The sequence below is a fragment of the Lactuca saligna genome, chromosome 7 (assembly GCF_052625555.1).
Source record: "Lactuca saligna cultivar CGN05327 chromosome 7, ASM5262555v1, whole genome shotgun sequence".
NCBI lineage: Eukaryota > Viridiplantae > Streptophyta > Magnoliopsida > Asterales > Asteraceae > Lactuca > Lactuca saligna.
In genome coordinates, this window is record NC_136423.1 from 173,399,456 (window position 1) to 173,421,831 (window position 22,376).

Here is a 22,376-nt window from a genome sequence, read left to right on the forward strand (position 1 = left end):
CTAATGAGTGTAAGATAATAATATTATATATATATATATATATATATATATATATATATATATATATATATATATATATATATATATATATATATATATATATATATATATATATATATATATTGTTTTCACGGTTAATATTAATCAACGTTACCTTTTTCAAATAGTAAATTCCATTGAACAAAACAAAATAAGAAATTTGACAACAACATCGAAGAATCTCAGTTCCTATGTTTCAACAACCAATAGAAATCGTCAATTCAATAGAATATAAATGACAAACAACATATGAAATATGGTAAAACAATTTTTTTCCAAATAGCATCCTTTTTACGTGTCAAATATACACACGTAGACACACAACAATAAATCACAGAAGGAGTAAAGTAGTACATTTTAGCTTCTGTAGCTGAGCTCTCCCACCGCTACAAACATTTTATGTCTTCTTCTCCAAACAAATTCGGTACATATATTCCTCTCTCTCTCTCTCTCTCTCTCTCTCTCTCTCTCTCTCTCAGAAACAGAAACGCACAGTGAGCAAACATGGCTTCCAGGCATGAACATTCAGATGCTTACACAGAAACCACTGATGATGAAGAAGAAGTAGAAAAAGAGTACGACGAGAACATTTACAGCGTGTGTAGTCCACGTGGGAGAGGAAGAATTGACCCGAGATCTCCATGGGTCCAAGAATGGAACCGGGTTTTCCTGCTGGTGTGTGCGATGGGTCTGTTCGTGGACCCGCTCTTCTTCTACACTCTGTCGATTAGCGAGTCGTGCATGTGTTTGTTCGTCGACGGGTGGTTCGCCGTCACTGTTACGGTGCTCCGGTGCATGACGGATGCGTTGCACCTGTGGAATATATGGTTGCGGTTCAAGTTGAAAAAGTCATCTCCACCAGACCAACGCCGGTTCAGCACCGATGAATCGATTGTACGGAACGTGCTGATGAGGTTGATGACGGAGGCCAGAAACCGCTTCTCACTTGATATCTTCGTCGTCTTACCAATTTCCCAGGTTCTGTTTTCCTAATTTAATTAAATATATTTCAGAGTAAATTTGGATAACATTTTATGTAAAAATCCCAAAATACAATTTAGTTAGATAGTCAATTATCAATACTTAAAAATAAAAGAGATATTTCAAAAAACAAAAAATTGTTGTCAAAAAATCCACATATGAACAAAACAAAAACCATAAATAGCTCCATTATACCAACTTTTTCATAAGCCTTGTTTTGTTTATAGGTCATACAAATAGCATTTTATTTAGGCTATGTGGTGTGCTTGTATACATTCTTAACATAAGTCAGCAATACTGCTCTTATGTTATATTTGTTTAATCAAAAACAAGTTGTTGTTCACTATAGTAAAGAGCATACAACTCTTTAAGTTTGTTCCATAGATCACGAGCATACACAGATAATATAATTCAAAAATTATCATAAAACCATTGCTTTTTATACCCACCCATGGTGGATTCTTCTGTTCGGCTGGGTTAAAGAAATATGGGCTAATAAGTGGGTTTTATTCATGGGCTAAAAAAACCCAACATTTTCTTGCATGGTGGAGTCTTCTTTTTGGCTAGGATAAAATTAATTAAGTACATGGGCCTGAAAATACCTAACATTGCTTCCATGGTGAATTATTCTTCTTCGCTGATGAATTTAGCCATTTAGGTAGTTAGCTTTTAGTGGATCAATATATAGTTGCAAAAAGAAAAAAAAAAATACGGTCCTCCTTTGATTCGAAAAATTGTCGATGTAATTAATCATCTTCTTGATTTTGAATGTAACATCTTGTTGCATCTTTATCGCCTTGCTAGTTGTTTCTTTTATAAAATTAGTTTCCTGTAAAAAAAAATTAACCTGGGTGACAAGATGTATATAGTTAACAAATGAAAAAAGTATATATCGCAGGTAGTATTATGGGTAATAATCCCGAGATTGCTAGAAAAAGGTTCAACAACGGTTGTGATGACAATTTTCCTAATCATGTTTCTCATCCAATACCTACCCAAGATTTATCACTTTCTTCGCCTCTTACGAAGCATGCAAACTCACTCCGTCTACATTTTTGGTACTGTTTGGTGGGGAGTTGCCCTCAACTTGATCGCTTATTTTGTCGCCTCTCATGTAATTAATATCCTTTCCATGATATATATATATAATTTGATTAAATTCAACCATATATCTTGATCTTGTCTCAACAACATGCAAATGATCGATGCAGGCTGTGGGTGCTTGTTGGTATTTGCTAGGAGCCCAGAGGACTACCAGATGCTTGAAGGAGAAATGCATGGAAACAAATGGATGCATGCCAAGAGTATTGACGTGTGAAAACTTCATGTATTATGGAACAAACAAACTAGTTATAAGAGACAAGCAGTCGAGACTCTTATGGGGTGAGAACAGAAGCACAAGGACTACTTGTCTACAAGATAGCGACAGTTTCAGTTTTGGAGCTTATAAATGGACAGTTCAACTTGTCACCAACGAGAGCAGATTGGAGAAGATACTCTTCCCTATATTTTGGGGTTTGATGACACTCAGGTAATAAGATGATTAGATTATATCTTTTTATGTCTTTCAAGCACAAAAATTTGATTATGCTATATATATAACTCATGTAACACAGTACATTTGGTAACTTGGAGAGCACAACAGATTGGTTGGAAGTGGTTTTCATTATCATTGTTCTCACGACTGGCCTCCTTTTAGTCACCATGTTAATTGGAAACATTAAGGTAAGTATGCATGTGGAATTGTGGATGTAGTAGATCGAGTTCAATTTGAAATTAGCTTGGTAGTTGTGGTCTTATAAAAAGTCAAAATGTATGCATATGCGAAGGTGTTTTTGCATGCAACGACATCAAAGAAACTAGCAATGCAGTTGAAAATGAGAGACATAGAGTGGTGGATGAGGAGAAGACGCCTCCCTCAAGAATTTAGACAAAGAGTCAGAAATTACGAGAGAAAAAGTTGGGCAGCCATGCGTGGAGTTGATGAGTGTGAGATGATTCGCAACCTGCCTGAGGGCCTGCGAAGAGATATAAAGTACCATCTATGCTTGGATTTGGTCCGACAGGTACATATTACATAATTAATATTAATATTTGCGTAACAAAATATGTATGTAATTTAAGTATCACTATATTCATTGAATGTTTATCAATGTTTCACTCAGGTACCTTTATTTCAACATATGGACAACCTGGTCCTTGAGAACATATGTGACCGTGTTAAGCCCCTTATTTACACTAACGGAGAAATAGTAAGTTAATTGATACATGTTATAGTTTTCTCTTAGTCCTTAATTACATGTATTCCGATCACTAATAATAATTTCAATTTCTTGCATATGATAACTGATTTCTTTAGCGTTAAAACTATAATAGATTACTCGAGAGGGAGATGCAGTGCAAAGGATGTTATTTATAGTACGAGGGCATCTTCAAAGTAGCCAATATTTACGAGATGGTGTCAAAAGTAGTTGTACGTTAGGCCCAGGAAACTTCAGTGGGGATGAGCTCTTATCGTGGTGTCTAAAGAGACCTTTCATTGAAAGACTACCTTCATCATCATCAACATTAGTCACTCTCGAGACCACAGAAGCTTTTGGCCTAGATGCCGAAGATGTAAAGTATGTTACACAACATTTTAGATATACTTTTGTGAACGAAAAAGTGAAGATGAGTGCAAGATATTATTCACCAGGATGGAGGACTTGGGCAGCAGTTGCGATTCAATTGGCTTGGAGGAGGTACAAGCATAGGCTTACACTCAACTCGTTGTCGTTTATTAGACCAAGGAGACCTTTGTCTAGGTGTTCTTCACTTGGGGAAGATAACTTCACCAAAGCCTAATCAAGATGATTTTGAATTTTGAATTTGTGAAATTTAATAGATACACAACGCCATGTTGTAAACTATATATGATTAGAATCTGTAATAAAATTAGGCCGCTAAACTTATGTTTTAATTAATGCATGCATTTTAAGCCTAACATTTATTAAGACGGAATTAAGGGTAAATTACTCGAATGGACCTATGGTTTGGGGTAGTATGCGTGGTTGGCCCTTACAAAGAATTTTTAACTCGGACCATCCTTATAATTTTATTTTGTTTCGAATTTGGTCCCTAATCGATGTAAAATGACAATTATATCCTTACTCATTTTTTCTTTTACTTTTTTTTATAATTATTAATTCATTTAAAAATAGCTAATTACTATCTTCTTCTTGCCCTATACCCAAACACGAGTAGCGGATTTAATTTTACTTCTGCAAATCTCAACCCCGCCATCGCCACTCACTCCTTCCTCTCACATCCTCTCTTTTCACCGGAAAACTGAATAATCCGCCCGTTTCTTGCCTTATACCTACAGAAGAAAAACAAAGTTAACTTCAGAAAAAACAATTTCTGAAACCTCCGTGTATAGAAAAAAAAAAAAGGATTTGGAAGCCATTGATCACAGGCACTTTGATTCTCTCTACTCTGTTGCTCTCCTCTCTCTAGAAACATATGTTAGACGATCAGAGACATCACTAGAGAAGAACATATGCTAGATTCTCTCTACTCCACTGCTCTCCCCAAAGTCTTTCGTTTTCTCCGGTGATTTCAAAGAACTTAAACCCAGAAAACGAATTTCAGAAATCCATGTTTAATTCCTGGTTTGGGTTTCTCCTTCGTCACTGAAATTAAGCTAGAAGTCGAATCTTAGAAATATGTTTCGTTGTTCTTATAAGAAATCGAATTTCATAAAGCTCCTTTAATCTCTGAGATGCAATAAATCCAAAAAAAAAAAGCAACATCGTCAAAATTCAATTTTCAACAATCTAGATTGGGGTTGGGGTTGCCAAAAATGGAGGCTAAATGGAGAGATGGAGCATCGACTCTACATATATCTTTGATTTTGAGTTTGTAGGTTCTGTTGAATGCTTTGATTTTCGTTGATTGGATCTAGGTCTGACGTACAACCGAACTACTGGGAATGAGAGGAATACGGCGGTGGAAAGAATGAAGGGTGGAAGTGGTGTTGGAGATTTATCGGGTAGTGAGAACGTAATATTTTCAGAGGAGGGGAGGGACAGGGGCTAGAGAAAGGACGTGGACGATGGAGTTCCTGTGATCAATGAGGAAGAAATAAAAGGATGAATGAGACTCACGCTCATTAAAAAATTCTTTTAATAAATAAGTTAGTAATACATAAACAGTTACAATAATTCATAAGGGTATATCGGTCATTTCATGTTGACCACAGACCAAAATCGAAACAAAAACAAACATTAGAAATGATCTGAGTTAAAAATTATTTGTAAGGATCAACTATGTAGACTACCCCAAACTACAAGGACCATTCGTGTAATTTACCCCATAATTAATCATAAAAATTACCTTTTTTCCAAATCCTATTTTAATATTTTATTGTTTTTGATGCATCATCCAAACCAAGGTTGTCAGGATCGGGATCCTATCTAGGATTGTTTTTGGGTTTGCAAAATCGGAATCGTAAGATCGGGATCGAGATCCTAAGATCCCACAAAATAGAATATAATTTTAATTTATAATATTAATCATAAAAAATATTTCAAACATTTAATTTTTCGTTCAAAAATTATAAAAACTTTAAAATATTAGTCATAAGTCACAATAAAAATGATAAATGGTAGATTGGTAAAGGGTAAAAGACATAAAATGGTAAAAAACATTCATTTGAAAAAAAAAATTAAAGGAAGGTAGGATCAGATCGGATCTCGATCCTACGATCCTACCCACGATCTTACGATCCTACCTGCGATCCTACTCAAAATACGATCCTTTTACGATCCGGATCGTTTTTCATACATAGGATCGTAGGATCGTACGATCCTACGACCAGGATCGCGATTTTGACAACCATGATCCAAACGACCACTAACCTCACAACTTGTTAATTTGAGAGTTGCGAAACACTAAAAATATGGTTCCCAATATGTAAAAGTCTTTCTCAAATGTTCCTAGTTTGTCATAATGTTGGTTTCGAACCCTATTCAAATCTATCAGTCTTGCAACTCGTCCTAAAATCGAAAGATAGGTAGTTGTTTTATGTAATCACTTTAACTTTAGAGCATCTTTGGTGAAATATAAAACATTGAAGCTACATAATAAATTATAAAACATTGCGGTCACATAATATCTTATCGTTTTTTGTATTTTTATGTTAAAAAGTATATCTATTTTATAAGATTTAAACTTAACATTTTGTTCTTTAGGATAGTTTGTGTTATTATTCTATGTTGCAGGGTGTATTTTGTATTTATGCAGGTTTAGTAGCATGACCTTTCGATCCATGGATCATCTTTTAACCGAAATATTAATTGTTTTGTTTAGTTCATTTTGTTTAGAACTATCATTTTATCACTTTTGTATTCTCTTGATATTCTATCTAGAAATAGGATTTAATAGTTCATCTATTCTAGGGTTTGTACATAAATATGCAATTGTTTGAGAGCTGAGTGATCTTGTAGTGAGGCTTTCTCTTGTAAAAGTTGTGGATAACGTTATTGTAGTTGTTCAAGTTGGGATTAGAGCGCAACGTAGCTCCGATCGTCGTTCTGTGAATGTTTCTTGTTCCGATCGTTGTATGGTGAACGTTTCTTCTTCCGATCGTCATTCTGCGAATGTTTCTTCCGAAGATGTGATAAAAGGTTAGCTACTCGTGTACTCCTCTTATTTCTACTATTTTATTTTCGTTCTTTCTATATTTCTTTGGTTTTCAGTGTTTGTTTCAAAATCGATTGTGTGGATCTTTTAGGATTTGTTTTTGTTAGGTGAAATTGTGTGCTCGTACATCTATGCTTCTGGTGGTTTCGTCAGTCAATCTCTGATTAGGTTTTGAAATAACCTACTAAGGAACAAACTTAAATATGAAATAATATGTTTATGGGAATGGATTTGTGATCTGAAATAACGGTATCTTAGAACGAAACCTAAGAGAAACGACATACTTCTTCAATTTTATCTTGTGGCTTTGGACCGCTATGAGCCTTTCTTATTCCTTTCTACTCTCATTCCAGATTTAGTTGTGGGGGATCCTGGTGTCTTGACCAGTTAATTATTTTCATCTTTTGTTTGCTTCTTGTTTTGTTAGTCTTTGTTTTCTTAACTCTGTATTAGTTGTCTTGGGCCCTAACATACTGTGGTGACCTTGTAGACATTAGACCAATACATGTGTATTTTTTTTATCTTATCTATACTATTGCTACTTGTATCTTAAATCCCATGACTTTGCTAGAAATAGAATGTGGTCCATGGATACATATCCCCTTCGTCAGTAGTAAGGTACCAGCTACCCATAAGTTTCTAAGGAAGCTATTTCTTGTTGTTTTCACGATCAATTCTAGGTAATTTTGGGTTTTAAATCATTTTTTGTTAGTGAAATTTTGGGTTTCAAATCATCTTTAAACACCTCACTAAATCTAGCCTATATATTACCCCCGTAAGTAGATCAATAAATATTATGACAGGGAATCACTGATAAATCTTATTTTATAGATTTATAATAACGACTATGAATATAAATAAAAGTTACACTTGAAATAAAATAAGCTGAACTTACAAAGTTTTTTGACAGAAAGTCCATAAAGTTTGCGGACAGAAATCTGACACGAACTCTTCTGTTCGTTCGATTCTCTGAGGACCTAGAGCCCTGCAAAATACTTTTAAACTCTAGGTAAAAACCGGACTCAAGAGGGTTTAAAGTTTCAAGAGAGAAAGATAGCTAAGTGTGACAGAAAATGACTAGAAAACACTACTATTTATAGCAATTTTGAGAGGTGTGCAACGTCTTTAAAAGGGGTCGCATCGTGTCTCTTTTTTACATCTCTCCTCGCATTTCGTACCATGTGTCGAAAAGGTGGTGATCCGTGTCGTGCTTCTAGAAACTAGCCTCGTCGCATGATTTTTAATTATTTTCTAAAAATCGTATCTTTCTAATGCTAACTCTTTTTTCGACGTTCTTTATATCCACACGTAAATATCGATGAATACTACAACTTTCATTTAGATTTTGTCGGATAATTCTAAATTTATTTTGAATTTTATATTTTTAAAGAGAATAGACTGTTAAGACCCATATAAAAATCATACCTCTTTCATACGTTCTCGAATGTCTTTATATCGACGAAATCCTATTCGCGAGATCTTCAAATTTCGTTTATATTGTTTCGACTAACAATCAACCAATTTTAGTTTCGATTTTATGTGTCCACACCGTTGTGCTGAAATTGTGAAAAACCATAACTTCCTCATATGTAGTCATATTTGGACGTTCTATATATGCACACTTTCACTTTTATGATTACTACAACTTTAGTGTAGATTAGTTAGGATAAGAAGCAACATATCTTTGATTCCGTATTTATGACACACTGTTCGTATATGGTTGAACGTGAAACTTCGACGAAGCATAACTTCTTCATACGAAGTAAGATTCTAGTGTTCTTTATATCGCTAGAATCATCATCGCGACTACTAAGACTTTTTTCATGATTATTTAACCTAAGTAATCTTTTATTTTTGAAAGTTATTGGATGTAATTTGTTAATTTTTGTATAATAATGTTTTATTCTAATATTATAAGCTCATAATATTTCCGCATACAACATCTACACAATATAAATTAAATTTTATATAGTTTATCATTCTACAAACATTTCTAGCTCGGGCTTGCGGGCAGTAAAATTATATTTACCTTAGGATGATTACATCCCATAATCATACAACAACAAAACAACTCTGAGTAGTGATTCCTTAAGTCTCATTTTGCTCAAATTTTTCATCCTCTGCTGGATCTTCAGTCCTAAACTTCAGCTTAGTGACTTTGGTTTTCATCAGAGGTTCCTGCTCCTGCTTACGATGGGTCATATGTTGAAACCTAAGATAAGGTCTTAACCTTGGCTATAATAACAAATCGATTGGTCACATTCTACTGATACCACTGTTGGGTTTTGAGCAATCTAACACTTCCTAAGTGTGCATGCAACCCTAATAAACCTTGGATCTATGTTTGTCTAAATACATGAAAAATAATAAATTTTCCAAGGTTTATAACCTATCTAACATGGCATGGGGAACATTTCAACATAAAAGAGTTAGAAGAGATTACATACCTTTTGGTGAGTTTGGTTCTAAGGAGTTTGAGGGCTAAGCACCAATAGTGTGAATGCCTCAAATGGAATCACAAACACCACAAACTCTTGGAAAACTTTGAGAGAGTATACACCCTTGTATAAAATCGGCCACACACAAGCACACACACACTAGTTCACTAGTTTTCCCCTTAGGCTCCATTTCATGCTCCATAAGCATGCTTATATAGTGTGCATGGTTAGGGTGAAACCCTAATAACCCATGTCTTTTCCTTTCCAAGGATCCATGGGTTAAAAGCTCCATGGATTATCCATGGACTTCCACATAAGCCTAGCCCATTAACAAATGAGTATTAGCCCACACTATATAAAACAAATAGCCCATAATCTAATTAGTCTTCCTTTTAATCTCTAAATTAATTCATAATTAATTTAAGACTAAAACTAATTAAATAACGTAACTTCATATTAATATATTATAACTCATAATATATTAATAAACATATGTGTATAACTCTCATAAAATTATCCATAATAGTTTGGATGAGATGCAACCCAAATGGACCATGCCGGTCGGGTCAAGTATATACCAAATAAGTTATGGACTTAGACACCTTATCCAACAGACTCTCACTTGGATAAGTCTAATAACTGTATTTGCCTATAACTTCAGGAACCAACCAGCAATCGTAGCTCTCGAAAACTCCCTCGAACTATGAAGACTCTGTTGAACTATGAAGCGCCATTTTAGATAAGTGATCACATAATCCTCTGTTCTCATGATATCAGCCAGACAAACACATGGAACTATGTCTTGCTTATGTTGGAATAGTGTCTAAGGCTATAACTATATTCGGTGGTGCATGGTCCTTTTGGGTTGCCTTCACCATAGCAACTTGAAGGATGATTTGTTAAGAGAGAGTAAATATTATAAGGAATAATATTTGACTATTTGATTAATATAAATCATAAATTAATTGGTATTAATTTGGTGACTTAAAGAGATTAATTAAATAAGAGGGTATAAACTGTCAATTGTTTGATAGTTAGACTTTAGACTATAAATCCATTAGGATACACCTTGGACGGATTCTAAGAGCTTTGGGATAGCTCAAATCGTCCATATGGTTATCTATGGAATGGATTTGGATAGCCTTAAGTGAAGATTATCCAATTAGGGTTTAGGGTGAAACCCTTAAGGAGTCTACAAGTATAAATAGACCCTATGGGTGAGGGAATTCGACACACAACCTTAAGCAAGGATACTCTGGCCGAATTCATCCCCTCTCCTCTCTCCTAAATCATCTTGCTTGCTATTGGTGTTTGTAAGCCATTAGAGGAGTGACAATTGTGACTCTAGAAGCTCCAAGACAAACAAGATCAACAAGGGATTCAAAGGTATGATTCTAGATCTGTTTTAATATTGTTGTTTAACCTAATTAGCCATTAGAAGTCTTGGATTCAAAAGCATGTTTATTAGAAAGCCTAGATCCAAGCAATAGGGTTTTGCATGCGCACATAGGAAAGTTCTTATGGCTATAACCCAACAGTGGTATCAGAGCCTAGATTGGTTTTCTTGAAAAGTGTTGCTTGAATAACTGAAACAAACCTGCAAAATTCGATTTTTTGGGTTTTGAGTCACTGAATCGTCGAGTTCCAAGGTGGACTCGTCGAGTAGGCCTGACTCGGCGAGTCCCCTTGTTCACTCGGCGAGTCCAGGCGTCAGGAATGGCTAGATTCGGGATTTTTTCATAATTATCTTATGGAAACTTACCTTAATCATATTAGATCAATGTAAATCCGATTTTTGATAAATATGACTATTATCTTGATCTAATTAAAGATATTTATCATCTAATAAAATATTTAATTTCCTTATATGATAATAATTAATTATTTTGGTAATTATCTTCAAAGAAATCAAGATAAATCAAATAAAGATAATTAGAATATTAATTGTTAATTGGAATTATTTGTTATTTGATCCTTCATGTTTTAAATGTTTAAAACCTACCCTAAAGTTTTGAAATTTATATTTGTGATTAAAGTTTTAATTTAGACAACTTAAATTTCAAACCCTAGATTTTGAAAAGTTTAAAATGCAACCCTATACTTATATAATATTACTAGAATAATATATATATGTATAACTAAATGCTAGTCTTACCGCTAGTAGGCCTCATTCACGAAGCCGATCTATAAGGTGGGTATAAGGTTGCGGCCTATAAAATGGCGCTTAATGGGTGTACACTCACACCCACCGCTTGCTTGATTGGTGGAGGGTCGTTAGCCGAACGGGTAGGATAGGGCAACCTCATCCTCTCATTAAAAGTATAATAAGCAATACGAAGTAACTAAACTTTTTTTAAAATTTCCCAATCTTAGTTACTTTAGGAAAAGTGAATTGATGCAATCCCATGAAATTACACTTTGCACCTTGCTAAGATGTTAGTGGAGCGTGTGTGGTTTACCAGCACACTAATTGGTTCTAAGCGAAGGTGGCAAAGGGTGATTCATTGTTTATCATAGTTCGATGGAGCGTGTGTGGTTTACCGGCACATCGAATAGGTGATCGTTACAATGAAGGCACCATGTGAATTTGCATGGTAATTCACACCCGCTTTGTGATCCTCGGCATCCCAGTCACAAACAAGAGGGGCATATCGAGATTTAAACATGCCATTGAATAGTTCAATGAATCTCATCCGAACCTAGGAATTCTCAAAAACACTTAGGACTAAAAGTTTAAGTTTTGTGATGGAGAATTAGTGAATCGTCATTCACTTACCTTCAATTTATTTGCTTGTTAGATTACGGCATCCCTTTTCTAGTATGTAAATGTTATTGTTGGATCCTAGCCCTAATTTTTCTTATTGGGTGATAATTAGGGATTCTTATTCTAATCTATCTTTGTCCTTTCTATAGATTTCAAACGCAAACAACGCTGCTGCTAGTTCTTTCACGTTGATGAGCCTTTGCCAAAAGGTCACCTTCGATGGAACGAACTTTGGCGAATGGATAAGATACATTCGCACCATTGCTCGCTATGAGGATAAAGAGTATGTCCTCGACGAGAAGCTCGAGAAAATCAACCCCGAAGTTGCTACTCCCGCCGAAATCACCGCCTTTGAAACCCATGAGCGAGATGCAACGAAAGTACATTGCATCATGATCGCCACCATGAACTCCGAATTCCAAAAGTCCTATGAGGACATGTATCCATACGAGATGCATCAAGACTTCTTGGAGAGGTACCACCAAAACGCGAGACAAGAGCGTTACGAGATCTTCACTAACATGATTTCCGCCAAGATGGGTCATGGAGAATCTCTTACCGTGCACTTGCAAAAGATGCAAAGGTATGTCGACCGCCTTCGCAAGTTAAATGTTGACTTCGGCGAAGACTTGGCGATCGACATGGTGCTTCACTCTTTGCCTCCGATGTACAATCAATTTAGGATGACCTACCACATGAACAAAGAGGAGGTCACTCTAAGTAAACTCCAAGGTCTCTTGAGGGTTGCTGAGAGCAATTTCAAGGACAAGTCTGTTGCACCAACTCCCAATCCATCCGCTGCTCCTGTCTTGGCTATTGGTCAAGGGAAGGGAAAGAAGAGGAAAGCTTCTTCAAATAACTGTCGAAAGGTGAAAGCCCGAGATGGTTCCTCTTCTAGTGGGACCAAAGTTGATCCCTCTAAGCCCTGCTCTAACCCGAAGGAGGCAGAGTGCCACCACTGCCACAAGATAGGACATTGGAAGAGAAGCTGCTCGGATTACCTGCAAGCCATCAAGGAAGGAAAGATCAAGCCATCTTTCGCAGGTATATATGCAATCAAATCTAACGATTCTAATCATGCTATTTCTTGGGTTCTTGACACCGGTTGTGGTTATCACATTTGTTCTAATGTGCAGGGACTAAGAAGAAGTAGGGATGTGGAGCAAGGAAGGATCAATCTAATCATGGGGAACAGAAGATCGTCGCCTGTGACCAAGATTGGAGTGTATTCTTTAGTGCTTAAGAATAGTTTAGTTTTGGATTTGAACAATTGTTGCTATTCGCCAGAAATGGCTAGAAACATCATTTCATTTTATGGTTTATATAGACAAGGATTTAGATTTTCTTTTAATAATGAGAATGGTTCTATTTTGGCTTATCTAAATGGTGTCTTTTACTTTGAAGCTATACCATGTAATGGAATATATGAAACTGTTATGATTGTTGATAACTTAGGAAATGATGTTTTGAATATTGATTCTTCCACTAGTATGGATAAAGCATCCTTGTGGCATTGTCGTCTTGGACATGTCAACAAGAAACGCATAGCCCAACTCCAAAAGGATGGAGTGTTGGAGTCATTCGACCTTAGGGAAGATGACACATGCGAGTCTTGTTTACTTGGAAAGATGACTAAGTCACCCTTCACGAGTACTTGTGAAAGGGGTGAGGGACTATTAGACCTAATACATACTGATGTATGTGGACCTTTTAGATCAACCACGAAGGATGGGAACCGCTTTTATGTGATCTTTACCGATGATTATAGTAGATATGGGTATATCTATTTAATCAAGCAAAAGTCAGAAACCTTTGAAAAGTTCAAAGAGTTCAAGAATGAAGTGGAGAATCAATTGGGCAGGAAAATCAAGATGCTTCGATCCGATTGAGGAGGAGAGTACCTAAGTCTTGAATTCCACGATTATCTCAAGGAGTGTGGAATAGTTTCGCAATTGACGCCTCCTAGGACACCGCAGTTGAATGGTGTGGCAGAAAGGCGTAATCGAACCTTATTGGATATGGTTCGCTCTATGATGAGTCGTGCTTCACTACCTATCTTCTTTTGGGGGTATTCCTTAGAGACTGCCGCCCATATCCTTAACCGAGTCCCTACTAAGAAGGTTGCCAAAACACCTCACGAGATGTGGACAGGGAAAGCTCCCTCGTTGGCACATATCAAGGTTTGGGGTTGCGAGGCTTTCGTAAGACGAGATACTCACGACAAGCTTGAACCTCGAAGTGAGCGATGTATTTTCATCGGCTACCCGCAAGCTTCCTTTGGATATCTCTTCTATAGACCGAAAGATAATGTTATCTTTGTTGCGAGGAGAGGAGTTTTCCGAGAGCGAGAACTCATAAGCCAAGGAGACAGTGGGAGGCAAATCGAACTTGAAGAGATTCAAGAGTCGATAGATGAAGGAACCTCTACCGCTGGCATTCAACCCGAGGAGGAATCTCCGGTTGAACCGATTGACGAATCCTTACCTCTTAGACGTTCCGATAGAGTTAGAGTTCATCCCCAGTTTTATGGTTTTCATATTACCACCGAAGGGGACACGTATATTAGTGATGGTACACTAGTAAATCTTGATGAACCTAATAGCTATAAGGAAGCCATGGCAGGCCCGGAGTCTGCGAAATGGAAAGAGGCGATGGATAGCGAGATCCAATCCATGTACGATAACCAAGTTTGGAATTTGGTTGATTACGTGCCCGAACGTAAGACTGTAGGGTGCAAGTGGATCTTCAAGAAGAAGACCGACGTGGATGGGAACGTACACACATACAAAGCGCGATTGGTTGCGAAGGGTTTTACTCAAACTCCCGGAGTTGACTATGATGAGACCTTCTCACCAGTTGCGAAGATTAAATCTATCAGAGTGATGCTAGCAATTGCCGCATTTCATGATTATGAGATTTGGCAAATGGATGTTAAGACCGCTTTCCTTAACGGAAAGTTGGCTTAGGATGTTTACATGGCTCAGCCATAGGGGTTTGTGGATCCGAAGCATCCGAATAGAGTATGTAAGCTTGAGAAGTCCATTTATGGACTTAAGCAAGCATCTCGCAGATGGAATCTTTGCTTCGATGAGAAAGTCAAAGAGTTTGGATTTGTACGAAGCGAAGACGAATCTTGTGTATATGTCAAAGCCAGTGGGAGTATAGTAAGCTTCCTCGTTCTATATGTCGATGACATATTACTCATAGGAAACGACATCCCGACTCTGCAGGAGGTTAAGTCCTGGCTCGGGAAGTGCTTCGCTATGAAGGACCTCGGAGAGGCTTTTTACATTTTGGGAATAAGGATAGTAAGAGAAAGAAGTAAGAGACTAATTGGACTTAGTCAGAATACTTACTTGGAGAAGGTACTAAAACGTTTTAGTATGGAAAACTCAAAGAAGGGAGAACTACCGATACAAGGAAATGCCAAGTTGAGTAAGACTCAAAGTCCGAGTACCGAAGCTGAGATAGCAGAAATGAGCCGAGTACCATACGCTTCCGCAGTTGGCTCAATCATGTACGCTATGACTTGTACTCGCCTTGATGTAGCCTTCGCTTTGAGCATGGTTAGCAGATATCAAGGGAACCCTGGCAAAGCACATTGGATTGCGGTGAAGAACATCCTTAAGTACCTTCGGAGGACGAAAGAATGGTTCTAGTCCTTGGAGGGAGTGATGACTTGAAGGTGCGAGGGTATAGTGACACCAGCTTTCAGACCGACAGGGACAACTATCGTTCGCAGTCGGGCTGGGTTTTTACCCTAAATGGAGGAGCAGTGACATGGAAAAGTTCCAAGCAGGAAACCGTAGCTGATTCAACGTGCGAATCAGAGTACATCGCAGCGAGCGAAGCGTCAAAGGAGGCAATATGGCTGAAGAACTTCATCGGTGATCTTGGAGTTGTGCCGGCCATAAAGGAGCCCATGGAGATTTTCTGTAATAACGAAGGTGCGGTTGCCTTGACCAAGGAACCAAGGGATCATGGTAGATCTCGACATATTGACAGAAAATATCACTTCATTAGACATCGTGTAGAAGAAGGACAACTCGTAGTGAAGAGGATATCATCAGAAGATAATCCAGCAGATCCGCTTACGAAGGGACTGAGTAGGGTTAAGCACTTGCAGCATGCTAAGAGTATTGGGCTGAAGGATGATATTAGCATAGATTAGATAGTATTAGAAACGTATAATAGATAAATGTAATTAACATTTGATGATTAAATAAAGGAGTTTTATTTATGAGTAAAGTTTCTATCACATGTTAGTTGTTTAACTATTGTTTCACTTTGCATGTTTTGACTTCCAGAATAATTGAGTTTATTAGGAATAATCGAATTATTCAAATGTTCCACAATCGTTCATATGTTGGGAGTAGATATGAATGAAGATTGTCATGAATTGGTGTGTAGAATGTCTAAATGGTGTTAGACATAGCAAGGGTTGCTGCAACGTTCATGAGTGCTTATGAACTGGTTTTGAGCATTGGAATAAACCCACGCTTGCTGGAATCACTTTATGGAATACGATATAAAAGGTGATCGCAAGACGATAATATCATATGGTCTTAAAACCTAGATATATGGTTTATTATTTGTTAATTGATTGTGCATTGATAATGCGAAAACGCATCAGTAACTTGATGTTATAAAACGCATTGTTGTGTATAGTTGGTTAATGAATAAGTAAATGCATATAAGTCAAAGTTTATCTGTAAATTTTATCCTAAGAGGATAGAAGAGATATCTTGGCCACTCGATGATTTGATTTGACTTATGTGTCGGGCCCAGTCAGAACTGAAATGATGTGTTCGATTAAGTTCTATGTCAAATAAATCGAAGATCGAGAAATCTAAATGCTAGACTAACCATTCCATAGGATTGTCAGCATGATATCTAACAGAGGACTGTACGATCCCTTATCTAAAGGACAAGATTGATTAGATCAGAGTTGACAGCGTCTTTGAGAGCTACGATTGCAAACCGTATTGTACTTGTATAGTTACTAGACTTATCCAAGTGGGAGACTGTTGGAATAGTGTCTAAGGCTATAACTATATTCGGTGGTGCATGGTCCTTTTGGGTTGCCTTCACCATAGCAACTTGAAGGATGATTTGTTAAGAGAGAGTAAATATTATAAGGAATAATATTTGACTATTTGATTAATATAAATCATAAATTAATTGGTATTAATTTGGTGACTTAAAGAGATTAATTAAATAAGAGGGTATAAACTGTCAATTGTTTGATAGTTAGAATTTAGACTATAAATCCATTAGGATACACCTTGGACGGATTCTAAGAGCTTTGGGATAGCTCAAATCGTCCATATGGTTATCTATGGAATGGATTTGGATAGCCTTAAGTGAAGATTATCCAATTAGGGTTTAGGGTGAAACCCTTAAGGAGTCTACAAGTATAAATAGACCCTATGGGTGAGGGAATTCGACACACAACCTTAAGCAAGGATACTCTGGCCGAATTCATCCCCTCTCCTCTCTCCTAAATCATCTTGCTTGCTATTGGTGTTTGTAAGCCATTAGAGGAGTGACAATTGTGACTCTAGAAGCTCCAAGACAAACAAGATCAACAAGGGATTCAAAGGTATGATTCTAGATCTGTTTTAATATTGTTGTTTAACCTAATTAGCCATTAGAAGTCTTGGATTCAAAAGCATGTTTATTAGAAAGCCTAGATCCAAGCAATAGGGTTTTGCATGCGCACATAGGAAAGTTCTTATAGCTATAACCCAACAGCTTATTGTCTAGTAGTTGTTTCTCGATTTTCCGATTTGTTTGACGAAGAACTTCACTGAACACATCGGTTTAGTTCTGACCAGGCCTGGTACATGGGTCAACACAAAACCATCGAGGGGCCCTGATATCGCTTCTATTTCTAGAAGGAACAGATAAACTTCGACTTATATGCTTGTTCTACTACTTATTGAATTGTACAAAAAGGCATGTTTTATAACATCAAGTTACTGATGTGTTTATGTGCAATCAATGCACAACCAACTCATAGGTAACAACTCATATCTCTAGGTTTAAAGATTTATATGTTGTTATCGTCTCACGATCACTTGAGATAAATTCCATGAAGTGATACAAGTGAGCGTGGGTTTATACCAATACTCATAACTTATGAGTACTCATGAATGTTGCAGCAACCATTTCCATGTCTAAACACCTTTAAGGCATCTACAAACCCAATTCATGACAATCTTGATTCATACCTACTTCCGACATATGATCGATTGTGGCGGTTTGAATAAATTAATTATTCTGGAAGTCAAAACATGCAAAACTGAAACAATAGTAAATAATTGACAATGATAGTAACACTTTACTCATAAATAAATCACAAATTTTATTCATCATCAAACGTCGATTACATTTTACAAGTTTCAGGAAAACTATCTAATCTGTAAAACTAATATCGTCCCTCAGCCCGATGCGTCTTGCATGCTGAAAATGCTTAACCCTCGTCAGTCCCTTCGTAAGGGGATCTGCAAGATTCTCATCCGACGATATCCTCCTTGTCACAAGGAGTCCTTCTTCAATCTTGTGTCTTATGAAGTGATATTTTCTGTCAATGTGTCGGGATCTGCCATGATCTCTTGGTTCCTTGGCTAAGATAACCGCACCATTGTTGCCACAGAAAATCTCTATAGGTTCCTTAATAGCTGGTACAACTCCAAGGTCTCCGATGAAGTTCTTTAGCCATATCGCCTCCTTCGCTGCTTCACTCGCTGCTATATACTCTGATTCACAAGTCGAATCAGCCACCGTCTCCTGCTTGGAACTCTTCCAAGAAATTGCCCCTCCATTTAAGGTAAAGATCCAGCCCGACTGAGAGCGGAAATTATCCCTATCAGTTTGAAAACCAGCATCACTATACCCTAATACTTTCAAGTCATCACTGCCACCAAGGGTAAGGATCCAATCCTTAGTTCTCCGCAGGTACTTGAGAATGTTCTTTACCGCGGTCCAATGAGCCTTGCCAGGGTTCCCCTGATACCTGCTAACCATGCTCAAAGCAAATGCCACATCAGGACGGGTACAAGTCATAGCATACATGATCGAGCCAACTGCGGAAGCATATGGTAATTGGCTCATCTCAGCTATCTCTGCCTCTGTACTCGGACTCCGAGTCTTACTCAGTTTGGTATTGCTTTGGATCGGTAAATCTCCTTTCTTGGAATTCTCCATGTTGAACCTTTTCAACACCTTATCCAAGTAGATACTCTGACTAAGTCCAATTAGTCTTCTACTCCTTTCTCTTAATATCCTTATCCCTAGGATATAGGTAGCCTCCCCTAGTTCCTTCATAGCAAAGGACTTCCCAAGCCAGGACTTAACTTCCTGCAAGGTTGGGATGTCATTTCCTATGAGTAGTATGTCATCCACATACACTACCAAGAAGCTAACTATACTCCCACTAGCTCTGACATACACGCAAGACTCATCTTCGCTTCTCGAGAAGCCAAACTCTTTTACCTTCTCATCAAAACAAAGATTCCAGCTACGAGATGCTTGTTTTAATCCATAAATGGATTTCTCAAGCTTGCATACTCTATTAGGGTACTCTGCACTGACAAACCCCTCTAGCTGATTCATGTACACATCCTCAGCCAACTTTCCATTAAGGAAAGCGGTTTTGACATCCATTTGCCATATTTCATAATCATGAAATGCTGCAATGGCTAACATAACCCTAATAGACTTAATCTTTGCTACCGGCGGGAAGGTTTCATCATAATCAATACCTTGAGTTTGAGTAAAACCCTTCGCAACCAGTCGAGCCTTATAAGTATGTACTTTTCCTTCCATGTATGTCTTCTTCTTAAAGATCCATTTGCACCCGACTGTTTTACGGCCTGGTACATTGTCAACCAAGTTCCAAACTTGATTGTCATACATGGACTGTATCTCGCTGTCCATAGCCTCCTTCCATTTAGCAGACTCCGGGCATGCCATGGCTTCCTTAACACTGCTGGGTTCATCCAAATTTACCAGTGTACTATCACTAATAAACGTATCACCTTCCGTAGTAATATGGAAGCCATAATAAAACGAAGGTGTGTTCCTAACCCGTGTGGAACGCCTCGGAGGTACAGACTCGCCAGCTGGATCAACAGGAGTTTCCTCCTCAGGTTGATTGCTAGTGTCTGAGGTTCCTTCACCAATTGATTCTTGAATTTCTTCAAGATCAATCTGCCTCCCACTGTCTCCTTGGCTTATAAATTCTTTCTCGCGAAAGATCCCTCTTCGTGCTACAAAGACCACATTCTCACTGGGTCTGTAGAAGAGGTAACCGAAGGATTTCTGTGGGTAGCCGATGAAAATACACCTTTCACTTCGGGGTTCAAGCTTATCATGAGTTTCACACCTCACGAAAGCTTCGCAACCCCAAAATTTGATGTGGTCCAAATTGGGAACCTTCCCCGTCCACATCTCATGAGGTGTTTTGGTAACCTTCTTTGTAGGGACTAGATTAAGGATATGGGCGGCAGTCTCTAAGGCATACCCCCAAAAAGAGATTGGTAACGAAACTCGACTCATCATAGAGCGAACCATGTCCAACAAAGTTCGATTACGCCTCTCAGCTACACCATTCAGCTGTGGTGCCCTAGGAGGAGTCAATTGTGAGACAATCCCACACTCCTTAAGATAGTCAAGGAACTCAGTGCTAAGATACTCACCACCTCGATCGGATCGAAGCATCTTAATGTTCCTGCCCAATTGATTTTCTACTTCCTGCTTGAATTCCTTACATCTTTCAAAGGTTTCTGACTTATGTTTGATTAAGTAGACATACCCATATCTACTAAAATCATCAATAAAAGTCACATAATACCGATTAGCATCCCTTGTGGCGGTTTTGAATGGTCCACATACATCAGTATGTATTAGGTCCAACAAACCCTCACCCCTCTCACAAGTTCCAGTGAAGGGTGATTTTGTCATCTTTCCAAGCAGACAAGATTCACAATTATCATCCGATTTAAGGTCAAATGATTCCAAGACTCCACTCTTTTGGAGTTGGCCTATGCGTTTCTTGTTTACATGTCCAAGACGACAATGGCATAATGATGCTTTATCTAGGCTTGTAGAAGAATCAATATACAACACATTATTTCCTAAGTTGTCTACAATCGACACAGTTTCATACACACCATCACAAGGTAATGCTTTAAAATAAAACACATTATTAAAGAAAGCATTAATACCACCACATTCATTATCAAACGAAAAGGTAAAACCTTGTTTGTACAAAGCATGAAAAGAAATAATATTCCTCACCATTTCAGACGAGTACACACATTTATTCAAATCTAATTTTAACCCATTATTAAGCAACAAAGTATAAACTCCAATCTTGGAAATAGGTGAAGCCTTCCTATTCCCCATGATTAAGTTTATCTTTCCGTGCTCCACATCCTCACTTCTTCTTAGGCCCTGCAAATCAGAACATATGTGAATACTACATCCTGTATCAAGCACCCAAGAGTTAGAATATGTTGAGTAATTAGACAATATAGTGTAAATACCTGCATGGGTGGGTTTCACTTTCCCATCCTTTAGATCCTGCAAGTACTTAGGGCGGTTTCGCTTCCAATGTGCCTTTTCATGGCAATAAAAGCATTCAGTATCCTTGGGAATGGCAGAAGGAGTGGCAGAACCGCTCTTGGTCTTTGATGAGGAGCCTTCAAGAGACTTTCCCTTGGTACCCTTCGAAGGGTGCTTCCTCTTCTTCCCTTTGCCTTGCCCAATAGCTAAAACATGGGTAGATGTTGGAGTAGGAGTAGTAGAGGTAACAACCGCTTTACCCTTAAGACCGGTTTTCGCGGTCTTCAAGAGTCCTTGAAGCTTGCTGAGGGTAACTTCCTCCTTGTTGATATGATATGTCATTCGAAAATGATCATAACAAGAAGGCAAGGAGTGCAAAATGATGTCAATTGCCAACTCCTCGGGGATGTTAACATTCAGCTTCAGCAAACGGTCCACATACCTTTGCATCTTTTGCATGTGGCCCGTGACGGATTCACCGTCCTTCATGCGGGTAGTTATTATGGAGGAGATTATTTCATACCGCTCCTGACGAGCACTCTGATGGTACCTTTCCATCAGGTCTTGGTGCATCTCAAAAGGGTAGAAATCTTCATACGACTTTTGGAGCTCGGCTGTCATCGTGGCCATCATGATACATGCCACCTTAGTAGCATCTCTCTCATGAGTCCTGAATTCAGCGATCTCCTCAGGAGTAGCAGTAGACTCATCAAGTTCTTTTAACTCCTTATCGAGGACATATTCCTTGTCCTCATAACGAGTAACCATCCTGATGTTCCTAATCCAATCCATGAAGTTGGAACCATCAAAGATGACCCTCCCACAAAGATTCATGAGAGAGAAAGAACCAGTTGGGTTAGAGCCCGAAGCATTAGTGTTGGAAGACATCTGAAAGAAGAGAG

At 37.9% G+C, this 22,376-nt stretch overlaps 1 pseudogene across 1 annotated transcript; it reads left to right on the plus strand.

Moving 5' to 3' along the window:
- The first annotated feature begins 415 nt into the window (after positions 1 to 415).
- Positions 416 to 3,976, plus strand: LOC145005173 (cyclic nucleotide-gated ion channel 4-like; annotated as a pseudogene). The gene is made up of 7 exons (XR_013662516.1): positions 416 to 1,017; positions 1,919 to 2,134; positions 2,232 to 2,551; positions 2,637 to 2,745; positions 2,850 to 3,086; positions 3,186 to 3,272; positions 3,397 to 3,976. The product of XR_013662516.1 is annotated as a cyclic nucleotide-gated ion channel 4-like (transcript).
- Positions 3,977 to 22,376: the final 18,400 nt, after the last annotated feature.